Below are 12,816 nucleotides of genomic sequence, written 5' to 3'. Positions count from 1 at the left end.
TTAGGGGGACGACTTTTGATTGATTTCTAGCTGGTTTACTTTGTTCCCACAATCTTTTAAATATCAATCAAGTCATTATGGGACAAAACAAATGACAAAAAATCACCAGGCTATTTTTTATCAATCCCAAAAATCCCTCTCTTTCCTTCTTTATTATCAGTTCCCAAAATCCCTCCTTTTCTTCTTTGTTCTCTCCATTCTTCCTTATTAGGACACTTTGTTCTTACTATTACGGGACAGCTGGCTTCTCACTTTTTTCCCCCAAATCCCTCCTTTCCTTGTTATTACGGGACAACTTTCCACTTTCCTATTTTTTGCTTTCAATCCCCGAAATCCCTCCTTTCCTTCTTATAGCACAAATGCCCGTGGGTTGCAATGGGCAATTCTTTTTTAGAACGTGCTCCATACCATTACGCGCCATTTATTATATCCAACTAGTAGAGTGCCCGTGCATTGCCATGGGCTATTAAAAAGTTTGCAAGAGTTACATGTTAAATTTCACATATACAAACAATATAACACAAACACAATTATTAAATAATTGAAATCCATTTTTGCAATGTAAATTGATAACAAAAAGAAAGATTAACAACATGTCCATGTAACAAACTGAGCAATGTTCCAACTAAACATCTATTACAAAACTATCAATATCTGGATGATGTGTTTAAGAAATTCTTTCACAATATCAAGAAAGTTGTCTTTAGCTTCATTCCCACGATGTTTTAGCAAGTATAATAAAAACTGCTTCCTCAACTCATACACATCCTGCACAAACAATATATGTAGTTAGTATGAAAATTTCACGCCGAAAGTCTTAAAACATGTAAAGACAATACTCGTCGCGCAAACCGGCTTGACCAATTCTTTAGCATTCCACCAAAGCATAAAATGGAAAACAAAATAGCCAGACACGTTCCTGCAATTTTTTAAATTGATAATATAAAGAATGTAGTGATAACAAAAATAAATGTTTTTATTATGAATTCATGCACCGGTCTATACACGTTGGAATACGAAATGGAAATAAACGTCGCCATTTAGATATATTGGAATTCCAACCAAGCAGCTTTATTTCGAGTGCTTCTTTGAAATCCCTTGCAAAACTTTTTAATTTCAATGCATGCCTCAAATTCTAGTAGATTGCATGTGCGTTGTCACGGGCTTTTAAAATATTTTGGTGGAGTTAAATTTCACATGTAGAGACAATATAACACACACACACAATTGCATAATAATTGAAGTCCACTTCACTTGCAATGTAACAAAAGGGAAAATTGACTATGTATACATATAGAGCAACGATCCAACTAAATTTGTTACCCCTATATGCTTGTTGGAATACAAATGTTACCATCTGGAATTCTAGCCGGGTTGCTTTATTTCGAGTGCTTCTTTGAATTCCCTCACAAAACCTTTTAATTTCACTAAATGCCTTCGAGTTTTACACTCTGGCGACTATGATGTATGAATAGGGACCGGAATATATAGAAGAGTGCATCTTTGTCGGTGACGTACAAGATGTATCATCCGATGAATGCATACAAAAAATGAATGTACAAGTGATAGCTATTTGAAACAACAATAAACCATGACAACAACGGACAAAAGACCATACTTACCATCATGCACGGTGAGATATTGTCTATCCCAGGCCAACTATCAAACAAAGTTGCCAATATTTGAACAGTTTCCTTCACATGAAACTTTTGATCTCATGTTGAATCTACCATCATGGTGCGAGTAAAAAAACTAAAAGGCATAGGACAGAAAATAGATCCTAATCAACCCAAAAGGCACATGATGAAAATAGATCCCTCTCAAGTGCATACCACAATTGCGTAGGACAAAAATTGATCTTAATCAACCTAACAAAAAGGCCCAGGACGAAAATAGATCCTAATCAACCTAAAAAGGAATATGTCTTATCCCACACGCACCCTTCTCTTTTTCTGTCAAACCCTCCCCTTTCTGCTCGGTTTCATGTCGTAGTGGGACACTTCTTGCTAGAGCCCCCTCCTTTGGAACTGGTTAGATATGCCGACCTCACCCTCACCACACCTTACTTCCCCATAGACCTCACCCTCTAATAAAATGCCCGTGCGTTGCTATGGGCTTTTGAAATATTTTACAGAAGTTATATGAACATAATGCATGTGAAATTTTCATCTATTGAAAAAGATAGCTAGTAACAATCGGATAATAATTGAAGTCCACTTCCCTTGTAATGTAATTTGATAAAAAAAGGTAACTAAATGATGTATGCATAGAAATCAATGATCCAACTATTAATCTGTTACAAATTAAGATCTGATTGATGGGCTTAAGATATTCTTGCACAATGTCAATGTTGTCTTTAGCTTCATTCGCACGATATTGAGCAAATATAATAATAACTTCTTACTCAACTCATAACCACCTGCACAAGCAATATATCTAGCTAGTACAAATATTTTATGTGAAAGGTCTAAAAATATGCAAGGAGAATACTCAACGTGCAAACCAGATGAACCAATTCTTTATTATTTCATGAGAGCATAAAATTAAAAACAAAAATAGCCAAACACATCCCTGTAATTTCCAAATTAATGTTATCTTGAATACTGTGATAACAATTATAAATGCGTGTATCTTGAATGTTATGGTAATGAAATATATAAATGTATCCATCCATGCTCATTGGAATACTAACCAGAAATATACTTTGTCATCTAGATATGTCAGAATTTCAGCCGAGTTGCGCAATTTTGAGTGCGTCGTCGAATTACCTCGCAAATCTTTATAATTTCACTAAATGCTTCAGAGTTTTAATCTCTGGCGACTATGATGTATGGATAGGGTCTAAAACATACACACACCATGCATGTTTGTTGCTGAATGTACAATATATTTCGGTTGATGGATGCATATAGAAGATATAGAAAATAAATCTACAAGTGATAGCTATTAGAAACCATAAATCATGACAGCAATGGACAAGAGACCGTACTTACCAAGTCGCCCCAAGCATGCTATCAAACAGTGTTGCCAACATCTGAATATTTGGCTTCACGCGGAACTCTCTCCCCTCGCATCCACGCGTTTCCCTGCCGCCGCCCTTCCATCGACGGTGTAGCGCATCCTCCTCTCCGCTTCACGGCGTCGACCGACCCCCTCCTCCCCCACCATCTCTCCTCCCCCTCTTATCAAGCCCGTCCCATGTTGTCCCCATAGCCTACCTTCTCTCAATAGTGTCACCCACATCCTCCTCTCCCTGCCACGACATAGTTGGCCTCCTTCTCTGATGACAACCCCTACCGTCGCCACATCAGCACCGAACCCATGCGCCCTCGTCATCTACAACGGGCACAAAGGTGTGACGCGGCGAGGGAGAGGGGATGGCGCCCTCGTCGTATACATAGTCAGATCATTAATCCCATAAAAGGTATACATAGTCAGATCATTACAAGTCCAAACTATATCATCAACAGGGCTTGGATTGGTACAAACATGTGTGTTGACCGATACTGAATTTATCATAGGCAGAGATAGAGAGACTCCATAGAATTAAAAGCTAGCAGCATGATCAACCTCATTGAGCAGCAAGAGAAGGGGAGAAAACGACAATTGGGAGGGCTGAGGCAACAACGACAATAGAGCATCATCCAGCGGAAGCAATACACATACGGGGAGAAGCAGCATAGTTCACATCTTCAGGTTGAGGGGAACATCTGGTTTTGTGGCTTTCCCAAGCTTCAAAGCTTTCGATGAGTGCAGGCCACTGCACCGCTGCGGATGCACCCACGGCAAGCACCGACCCGCACCTCGGTCAGGGTCGTCCATGGGGCGGCGTGGGTGTGACAGTTAGTGTTGATGCTAGAGCAAACAATGACTAAACGTAGAAGATCAAAACAAAATTGAGCTATTCAACACACATCAGAACTGGCCTGCATGAAAATTATTTGTTTACTCATTAAAGTTATCTCTACACCTATGTTGATAAAACATGATCATCACTTAATTTTTCGTTTTGAAAAACTAACACGGCAATCCCACAACTAAGTTTGTCTCTAAAATAAAAATAGAAAACCTAGATGTATGCATTGCTCACAACTATCCCCCTTATGAAACACAAACCTGCACTCCCTCTATCGACAGGTCTCTGACGCATGCCCTCCTCACTACTCCAAGGAGATGATTGCATAATTATTAAGAGGTTGAAGAATTGTATAATTTTTTTAACCCACTCTGAATCTACTGCTGCAAAAACTTACACATTCATGCCTTTCCCTTTAATTAGTATTTTTTAAATGCATAAAGAACAACATGGACGACCTGCTAGTTGCATGAGAACATTGGGCAGATAAAGGTCCATCACCACCATGAATTCTACAGACAATCAACTAAATTAATTAGTCAATGGGCTTGGAGAGAACGAGCAAGCCAAAATTAGTGGTTTAATGGCGGGTCACCCAACTATTCAAGAAGAAGGCGTCGAGCAACTCGCGTGCATCCGCCTGTTTCCTCCCACATTGGGGCGGCTGGCACTGATGTTGATGCCCTTCTGCTTCCCTATAGGGCATGGGGCACCTGGATCAAGAAATTGTTGGTTGACGCATGGATAGGGCAAGAAACTTGCTCACATCAGACTGTCCAGGTTGAAAGCATTATTAGAAATCTGATGTTGGCGAATTAGACTGGTATGAACAACAGAACTCAAACGAAACAAAGTCGCGGGAAACCCAACGGTGCAGCCAGGAGCAAATCAAGAATCCCTAGAGTGGTCGTTTTGAACACATACACACAAATAATAATGGCAGATTGATGATAAGCTACAAGCACCACTACAATTTGTACGCACTGCTTGGGTATCCCGCAAATAAAACAGAGGTAATAAATTCCTCATAGCTAATCACATGAATATAGCAAATTGATTACCCGTGGTTTGATTCCATGTGCTCTATCCAAAATAGATCAAATCTGCAGGACATCCTAGGCTATGAGTGGTCAGCTGTAGATGCTGCTTGTGCTTTTGCACCAAAGGGGCCTGAAGAGCCCCATCTCCCTTCAACAACCTCTGAATAGTAAAGAACATCATATAACAAGTAATTAGGAAAAACATAGTCTAATGGAAATCAATTCGTTCGAATAACCATATGTGCATAGTGACAAGAGTATGTTTCACAGGGGGATTGCAAAGTATGTTGCAGCCTCAGAAGCAAGCTTCATGCGTTGCCGATGCTCAAAATTGATGTATATATATTAACCCCACCGTCCCAATAAGGTGAATAAATCTGCAAAAGAAATAAACTCGACTTAGACCCAAAAGTAAGCTAGCTTAAAAGAAATCCTTACTGATGGCGCCAGTCATATAGGATTGCCCATAGCTTTTGCACTTTCTCTCTGCAATCAAAATCAATCACCATGACATAAATCAACAATATATACACTCCATTGCGAACATACAGAATGGGGAGAACCAAAACACCTTGATGTATTCATATCATCCATAAGTTGTAAGGATGGAGCTCCCAATGCAATAGCAAACATGAATCGTATTTCTTAACTGTGGTAAGACAAAAAAATAGGATGATTAAAACGAATTAGGAGGACAAACCTGGTGGGGGAGGGTGTCGTCCAGAGTGGTGCAGAGTGGTCACTGGAGGTCAGCCTCCCTCCTCAGCTTCTTGGCGGACGAGAGCGGCTATGGATGGCGATGTATATGGTGAGCAGCCTCTGGCCTCCCCTGCTCCCCCATGATCCTGCTAGACGCCCACGCTGCCCATTCACCGCCGCCATCGCTTGCCAAGTTGAGATTGAGTGAGAGAGAGAAAGAGAGAGAGAGGAAAAAATAGTGGAGGGAAAGCTCAGAAACTACTGCTCACACAAAGAAAAGCAATCAGATTATAGGATACATGTGGTTTTAGAAAAAGCAAAAATGTAATACATACAACAGCCACTAATAACTGTAACAATGTTTGCTCGATTGATGCCAAACCTACTGTGAACTTCAAGCTAGGCACAACAGTATTCCCTCTTTTTTCAGTTCAGAGCAACACAAAATGAATTGTAAGGATGGAAACCTACTATGAACTCGTTTTCTGATAGCTAGCAGCAACATAAAACAACAACCACTTATATAAACTGAACCAAAAAAGAAAATGATCCAGAACTGAACCAAAACGTCATGTTTCCGATTTCTGATATTTTTTCCTCCAATCTCCTGCAGACATGAGAGCAGTATTGCACTAAAAATAAATAAACAAACTTGAGAATCTGAATACTACTGTAAGGCATAAGATGTCCTTGGCATAATTATAATAAAGAAGGGAAAAACTGAACCAAAATGTGGTGTGCACCTCACGTCCTCAATGGATGCATGCACAAGATGCTGCTGCAGGTGATAGATATTGTGAGCCACCTGGGGGTGGGGTAGATAAGATTGGATGGGGGAAGCTCACCTCACGTCCAGGCGATGGCTGCTCCACCTCCTCTCCTCTCATCTCCTCTCCTCTGGCCGCTGTACCACCTAGAGACAAGTGAAGAGAGAGACACGCGGGGGTCAGAGGAAGAAGAAGAAGCCTGCACATCACTCACTCACGCATCACAGGAACAAGGAAGAAAACCAGAGGAAGAAGAAGAAGGAAGGGGATCTGACCTAGGGTGCAATGGGTGGGGCTCGATTGCTAGGGTTTTGGGCGGCGGCTACGGGGTGGAAGGAGGTTGCTTCGTGGTGGAGGAGCCGAGCCGGCGGCGGTCCTTTGCTGGTCGACGCAGCCAAATCCATGAGATCCAAATCCTTTGCTTTTGCTCGACGCACTAGGGGCGACTACGTTGGCCTCCCCACCTTCAGATCCAAATCCATCCCGTCACCCCTATTCCTCCCAACTGCTCCATTAGGAGTAGAGATTGATGTGTAGCACAACTCCCGTCTCGCACCATCTGCCTTATTTCTGCCCCTCTGGTTTGGAGAGCGTGCGCTCTCAGCTCCGTCGGGCCGGCCGTGCTCTCTAGTTTTAATATAAATCGACTCTTAAGATTTATCTTTTACGAAATAGGATTTTTTTTACTGTTACATACTCAACTCTTACTTGAAATATTCAATTCAAGTGTAGACTTGAAAACTAAAATCATGTGTAAGGTATCATGTAACCATATTGATGACCCATAAATTCGTTCAGTTAATTGAAAGTTTTTGACTTTTGATCAAGATAGGTACCCAAGCTCTAATAATTTCAGCGCATCCGAACTTTGACACATCCTTTTATTTTAAAATTGTGATTATATTTGTCATCTAAAAACCAGACTCATGGGCAGGGATCTCCAAAGGGTTCTTTGTTATTTTTATTTTTATTAAAACGAATTAGGAGGATGAACCTGGTGGGGGAGGGTGTCGTCCAGAGCGGTGCAGAGTGGTCACTGGAGGTCAGCCTCCCTCCTCAGCTTCTTGGCGGACGAGAGCGGCTATGGATGGCGATGTATATGGTGAGCAGCCTCTGGCCTAGGGCTGGGCGTTCGGTATAAACCGAAAATTCGGTTTCTACTGTTCGGTGTTTATTAAATTTCGGTTTGTAAAACTGGAAACCGAAAATGTTAGCTAAAACTAGCTAACCGAATATTCGGTATGGTTTTCAGTTTTGTACCGATGTACCACGCCAAGTATTTGTGCTAGGATTTTAGAAGTGGTACCCTCTTATATAGGCAGCAGATCTGAATCATCCCATCCGTCTAGCGAGGTGGGACTAAAGGAGTTGATGCCTGGTCGGCTGTGCGTGCGTGACTATCAGGAGACGTTGCTGAGATGGGCCTTGCAACTTTGCATGCACTTTGGTCAGGTAGGCCCATGTGATGTGTACGATGCATTGGTGGCCGATGGTGGGCGCGTGTGCAACATAAAACAACAACCACTTATATAAACTGAACCAAAAAAGAAAATGATCCAGAACTAAACCAAAACGTCATGTTTCCGATATCTGATATTTTTTCCTCCAATCTCCTGCAGACAGGAGAGCAGTATTGCACTAAAAATAAATAAACAAACTTGAGAATCTGAATACTACTGTAAGGCATAAGATGTCCTTGGCATAATTATAATAAAGAAGGGAAAACTGAACCAAAATGTGGTGTGCACCTCACGTCCTCAATGGATGCATGCACAAGATGCTGCTGCAGGTGATAGATATTGTGAGCCACCTGGGGGTGGGGTAGATAAGATTGGATGGGGGAAGCTCACCTCACGTCCAGGCGATGGCTGCTCCACCTCCTCTCCTCTCCTCTCCTCTGGCCGCTGTACCACCTAGAGACAAGTGAAGAGAGAGACACGCAGGGGTCAGAGGAAGAAGAAGAAGCCTGCACATCACTCACTCACGCATCACAGGAACAAGGAAGAAAACCAGAGGAAGAAGAAGAAGGAAGGGGATCTGACCTAGGGCGCCATGGGTGGGGCTCGATTGCTAGGGTTTTGGGCGGCGGCTACGGGGTGGAAGGAGGTTGATTCGTGGTGGAGGAGCCGAGCCGGCGGCGGTCCTTTGCTGGTCGACGCAGCCAAATCCATGAGATCCAAATCCTTCGCTTTTGCTCGACGCGCTAGGGGCGACTACGTTGGCCTCCCCACCTTGAGATCCAAATCCATCCCGTCACCCCTATTCCTCCCTCATCTGGCCATGGAGATCAGATCATCCTCTCCCGCGGCGGTGGGATCGGCGGCGGCGAATGGGTAATGCGGGGATCGAGGATACTCTGGAGGCCTCGATCCTTGATGCGAGCGCGAGGGTGGCGGCGAAGGGATGGATTTGCGAGGGCGGCGGCGGATCCTGGACATGTTCAGCGCGGATGGAGGGCGGGGAGTGAAGCGCGGCGGTGAAGGGATGAAAGGTTTAGGTTTTTTTGTCGCTGGTTAACCTTCATGGGTCTTTTTTTGTTGGTTAATCTTCATAGGTCTTTTTTTGTCGTACATGCATGGGTGCGGGTTGGGGCCTTAGCACGAGGTTTTTTCGGTTTGTGATGGCTAAGTCAGAGATGGGAGGAGGTACCAAAAAACCATGGAAGGTGGGACTAAAAAAACCTGGAAGCGAGACTACCAACTGCTCCATTAGAAGTAGAGATAGCCCAACGGATTGATTGGAAAGAATAACTTTGAGGTGGTTTCATACCCTACCATAATCTCTTCGTTCGTTCTCCGCTATTAGTGACTTTGGAGTGACTCTTTGTTGCATGTTGAGGGATATTTTTATGATCCAATTATGTTAGTATTGTTGAGGGAACTTACACTAGCGAAAGTATGAACCCTAGGCCTTATTTCCACGCATTGCAATACCGTTTACGCTCATTTTTATCACTTGCTACCTTACTGTTTTTATAATTTCAGATTACAAATACATTTATCTACTATCTATATACCACTTGTATCACCATCTCTTCGCCGAACTAGTGCACCTATACAATTTACCATTGTATTGGGTGTGTTGGGGACACAAGAGACTCTTTGTTATTTGGTTGCAGGGTTGCTTCAGAGAGGCCATCTTCATCCTACGCCTCCTACAGATTGATAAACTTTAGGTCATCCACTTGAGGAAAATTTGCTACTGTCCTACAAACCTCTGTACTTGGAGGCCCAACAACGTCTACAAGAAAAAGGTTGTGTGATAGAGATCATGGAGCACCGCGACTGAAGAGGCGAGAAGCCCCGACAGCTTCCTACTCCGAGGGGTTTGATGGATCTTGCTTCGTCCGCCTTCTGAGGCGCCGACTGCTAGGAGTCGGCCGTGGCCAGGAAGGCCGCCTGATGATTTCGAAATGTCGCGGCAGGAGCCTGGTGGCGCACCAGCCAGGCGCCAAACTTGCCACCCGCTGCCAGCGCGCCACGCGGCGCCAGCCAGTCGGGCCGGCCAACCAGCCCACGCGCGCGACGGTACATCGCCATAGGCTGGGGCCCGCCACTACCAGGCCTTAGTGCGCACACGGATCCGGTGCGACCGAGGCGGGCGGTTGGGATTCTGTGGAGCAGTAACTACACGCCATTACTGCGTGGTTAAAGTGGGGACGTGGGGTCGTGGGCACAGTTAATCCCACGATCCCCACATTCTCGCCCCCTCGGCTTAGCCGCCTGGGGCTATAAGTAGGGGGAGGAGGGGTGGCAGACGCACGCGCGCCCTCCTCTCCCCTCTTCCTTCCTCTTCTCGCTGCCGCCACCGCACTCTCGCATCTTGCCGGAGTGCCGCCGCAGTTCACTATTGCCGAGCGCGTCTCCCCCGCAGCGTTGCTGCTCCACCACGGGTCCGCTCACTCGCCGTCGTTCTGCGCCTCCATCGAGCCCAAACCCTCATGGTGGTGGTCGGTGCTTGGGATGGCTCCAATGTCCACGAGGACCACATCACCTTCCTCCGCCAGACGCGGCGGCTGCCCGGTGAGAACTACGTATGGGCACGTCCTCCGCCCGAAATGGAGATCTCACCGGTGCCGCAGGATGGCGAGCGCGTCGTCTTCCAGTCGCACTTCATTCGCGGCCTCGGTCTGCCGGCGAGCGACTTCCTCTGCGCATTTCTTCAATTCTACCGGCTCCAGCCGCACCACCTCACGCCGAACATGGTGGTGCTGCTGTCGGCCTTCGTCACACTCTGCGAGGGTTACCTCGCCATCCTCCCCACCCTCGAGCTCTGGGGGGGGAGTTATTCTACACTAAACTCAGCACCGCCGTCAAGAATGAGGCGGCCCAGTGCGGAGCCTTCATCATGGTGCGACGTCCGGGTGCTGGGAACTGCTTCCCGGCCATCAACTTGACGCAGTCGGTCAAGTTGTGGCAAAGGTCTTATTTCTACGTGAAGAACGTCCATCTGGACCATGACTTTGTCAACCTGCCGACTTATAAAGCTGGCCCGCCGGCTAAGCCCCGCACCAACTGGACCTTCAAGCCGAAGACGCTGTCGGCCGCCTCCACAATCGTCGTCGCCCGGCTCAGGGAGATGACGGAGTCGGAGGGCCTCAAGGCTTCAGACCTGCTGACCACCTTCGTGGTGCGCCGGGTGCTCCCCCTCCAAACCCGGCCTCACATGATCAGCCGGATGAGTGGGCATCAAGACCCGTGCCGGATGTGCACCAAGGAGATGCCGGACGCAGAGGTGGCCCGTCTAGTGAACTTCATCTCGAACTGCAAACTCTCGGAGGGGGAGTGGCAGTTCGGCAAGCGGTCATACTCCCGCGCAAACCCACCGCCCGCGGTAAGTCCTTAACTCTTTTTTCTCTTTATCTACCGGGTTCTGCTTTTGCCGCCTGATCAGTCAGTCACGGCGCGATCCTCATGTCCCAGCCGGCAGCCGACGCCCTGGAGGAGGGCCAAGAGTACCTGCCGGACCGGACCGCGAGTGACGCGGACGACCCCGACTTGGGGACGACCGCCTGGGAGGACGACGCCACAGGAGGTGGCGGCGGAGCAGGCGGCTCCGGAGGAGGCGACGTCGAGGCGTGGCCAGATGATGACGAGGAGGAAGACGAACCACACCGCCCGCATGGTGCCGATAAGGCGGGGCGAGCTCCTCAGTCGTGCCGGCTGGACCAGGCAGCACGCCAAAGCGTCGCGCCGACTCGCTGTTGTTTGGTAGTCGACCGAAGAAGCCGAAGAACCCGGCCGCCGCGACCAAGCGGCGAGAGGCTGCCGCGAAGGCGGCCCAGTTCAAGAGGGCCCCGAAGCAGCCGCCGACGGTGTCCGTGTAAGCGCTTGACTCTTCTTGTGTTTTTCCTTTTGTCTTACTTGTGAAACTTCTTCTGAATTTCTTCTTGTCTTGCTTGAACAGGGCCCCGCTCTCTCTTGAGCGGTCAGCCTCTGCTTCCATCATCGGGGGGCGGAGGGCTCCGCCAACACCCGCCGCATGGACCCGCACGCCGAGTGAGGGAGTCCTGGATTAGGGGGGTGTTCGGGTAGCCGGACTATACCTTCAGCCGGACTCCAGGACTATGAAGATACAAGATTGAAGACTTCGTCCCGTGTCCGGATGGGACTTTCCTTAGCGTGGAAGGCAAGCTTGGCGATGCGGATATTCAAGATCTCCTACCATTGTAACCGACTCTGTGTAACCCTAACCCTATCTGGTGTCTATATAAACCGTAGGGTTCTAGTCCGTAGGACGACTTCAATATACAACAATCATACCATAGGCTAGCTTCTAGGGTTTAGCCTCCTTGATCTCGTGGTAGATCTACTCTTGTACTACCCATATTATCAATATTAATCAAGCAGGAGTAGGGTTTTACCTCCATTGAGAGGGCCCGAACCTAGGTAAAAACATTGTGTCCCTTGTCTCCTGTTACCATCCGCCTAGACGCACAGTTCAGGACCCCATACCCGAGATCCGCCGGTTTTGACACCGACATTGGTGCTTTCATTGAGAGTTCCTCTGTGTCGTCACTTTTAGGCCCGATGGCTCCTTCGATCATCAACGACGATGCGGTCCAGGGTGAGACTTTTCTCCCTGGACAGATCTTCGTCTTCGGCGGCTTCGCACTACGGGCCAATTCGCTTGGCCACCTGGAGCAGATCGGAAGCTACGCCCCTGGCCATCAGGTCAGGTTTGGAAGCTTAAACTACACGGCAGACATCCGCGGGGATTTGATCTTCGACGGATTCGAGCCACAGCCAAGCGCGCCGCACTGTTTTGAGAGGCATGATCTTGCTCTGCCGCTGAACAGTGCCCTGGAGGCCGCACGCGCACCGGTTCCTACCCTTAATCCGGAGCCTATTGCGCTAATTGAGGATGAGCGACTGGACGTCACCTTAGGGGCTACGATCTCAAAGGCGATCGAGCCGAACGTCAGCCCCGCGTTCTGCGTGACCCGTGACTCCGA

At 47.1% G+C, this 12,816-nt stretch overlaps 1 long non-coding RNA gene across 10 annotated transcripts; it reads right to left on the bottom strand.

Moving 5' to 3' along the window:
- Window positions 1-556: 556 nt before the first annotated feature.
- Window positions 557-10,313, bottom strand: LOC125536862 (uncharacterized). 10 transcript variants are annotated; one of them, XR_007295256.2, is made up of 5 exons: window positions 8,405-9,886; window positions 6,638-8,275; window positions 5,597-6,508; window positions 4,918-5,382; window positions 557-768 (listed from the first exon to the last, which is right to left on the bottom strand). It is a non-coding gene; the product is annotated as an uncharacterized LOC125536862 (long non-coding RNA). The 10 variants fall into 10 exon arrangements; XR_007295261.2 differs by lacking the exon at window positions 557-768 and having other exon boundaries at window positions 3,395-5,382; window positions 5,597-6,373; window positions 6,441-6,508; window positions 8,405-10,313; XR_015616217.1 differs by lacking the exon at window positions 557-768 and having other exon boundaries at window positions 3,395-5,382; window positions 5,597-6,370; window positions 6,441-6,508; window positions 8,405-10,313.
- Window positions 10,314-12,816: the final 2,503 nt, after the last annotated feature.

This window comes from Triticum urartu, chromosome 2A (assembly GCF_056163025.1).
Source record: "Triticum urartu cultivar PI428250 chromosome 2A, HENAU_Tu73, whole genome shotgun sequence".
Lineage (NCBI taxonomy): Eukaryota > Viridiplantae > Streptophyta > Magnoliopsida > Poales > Poaceae > Triticum > Triticum urartu.
Note: the sequence above shows the minus strand (reverse complement) of the source record. Positions and strands in the feature narration are given on the sequence as shown.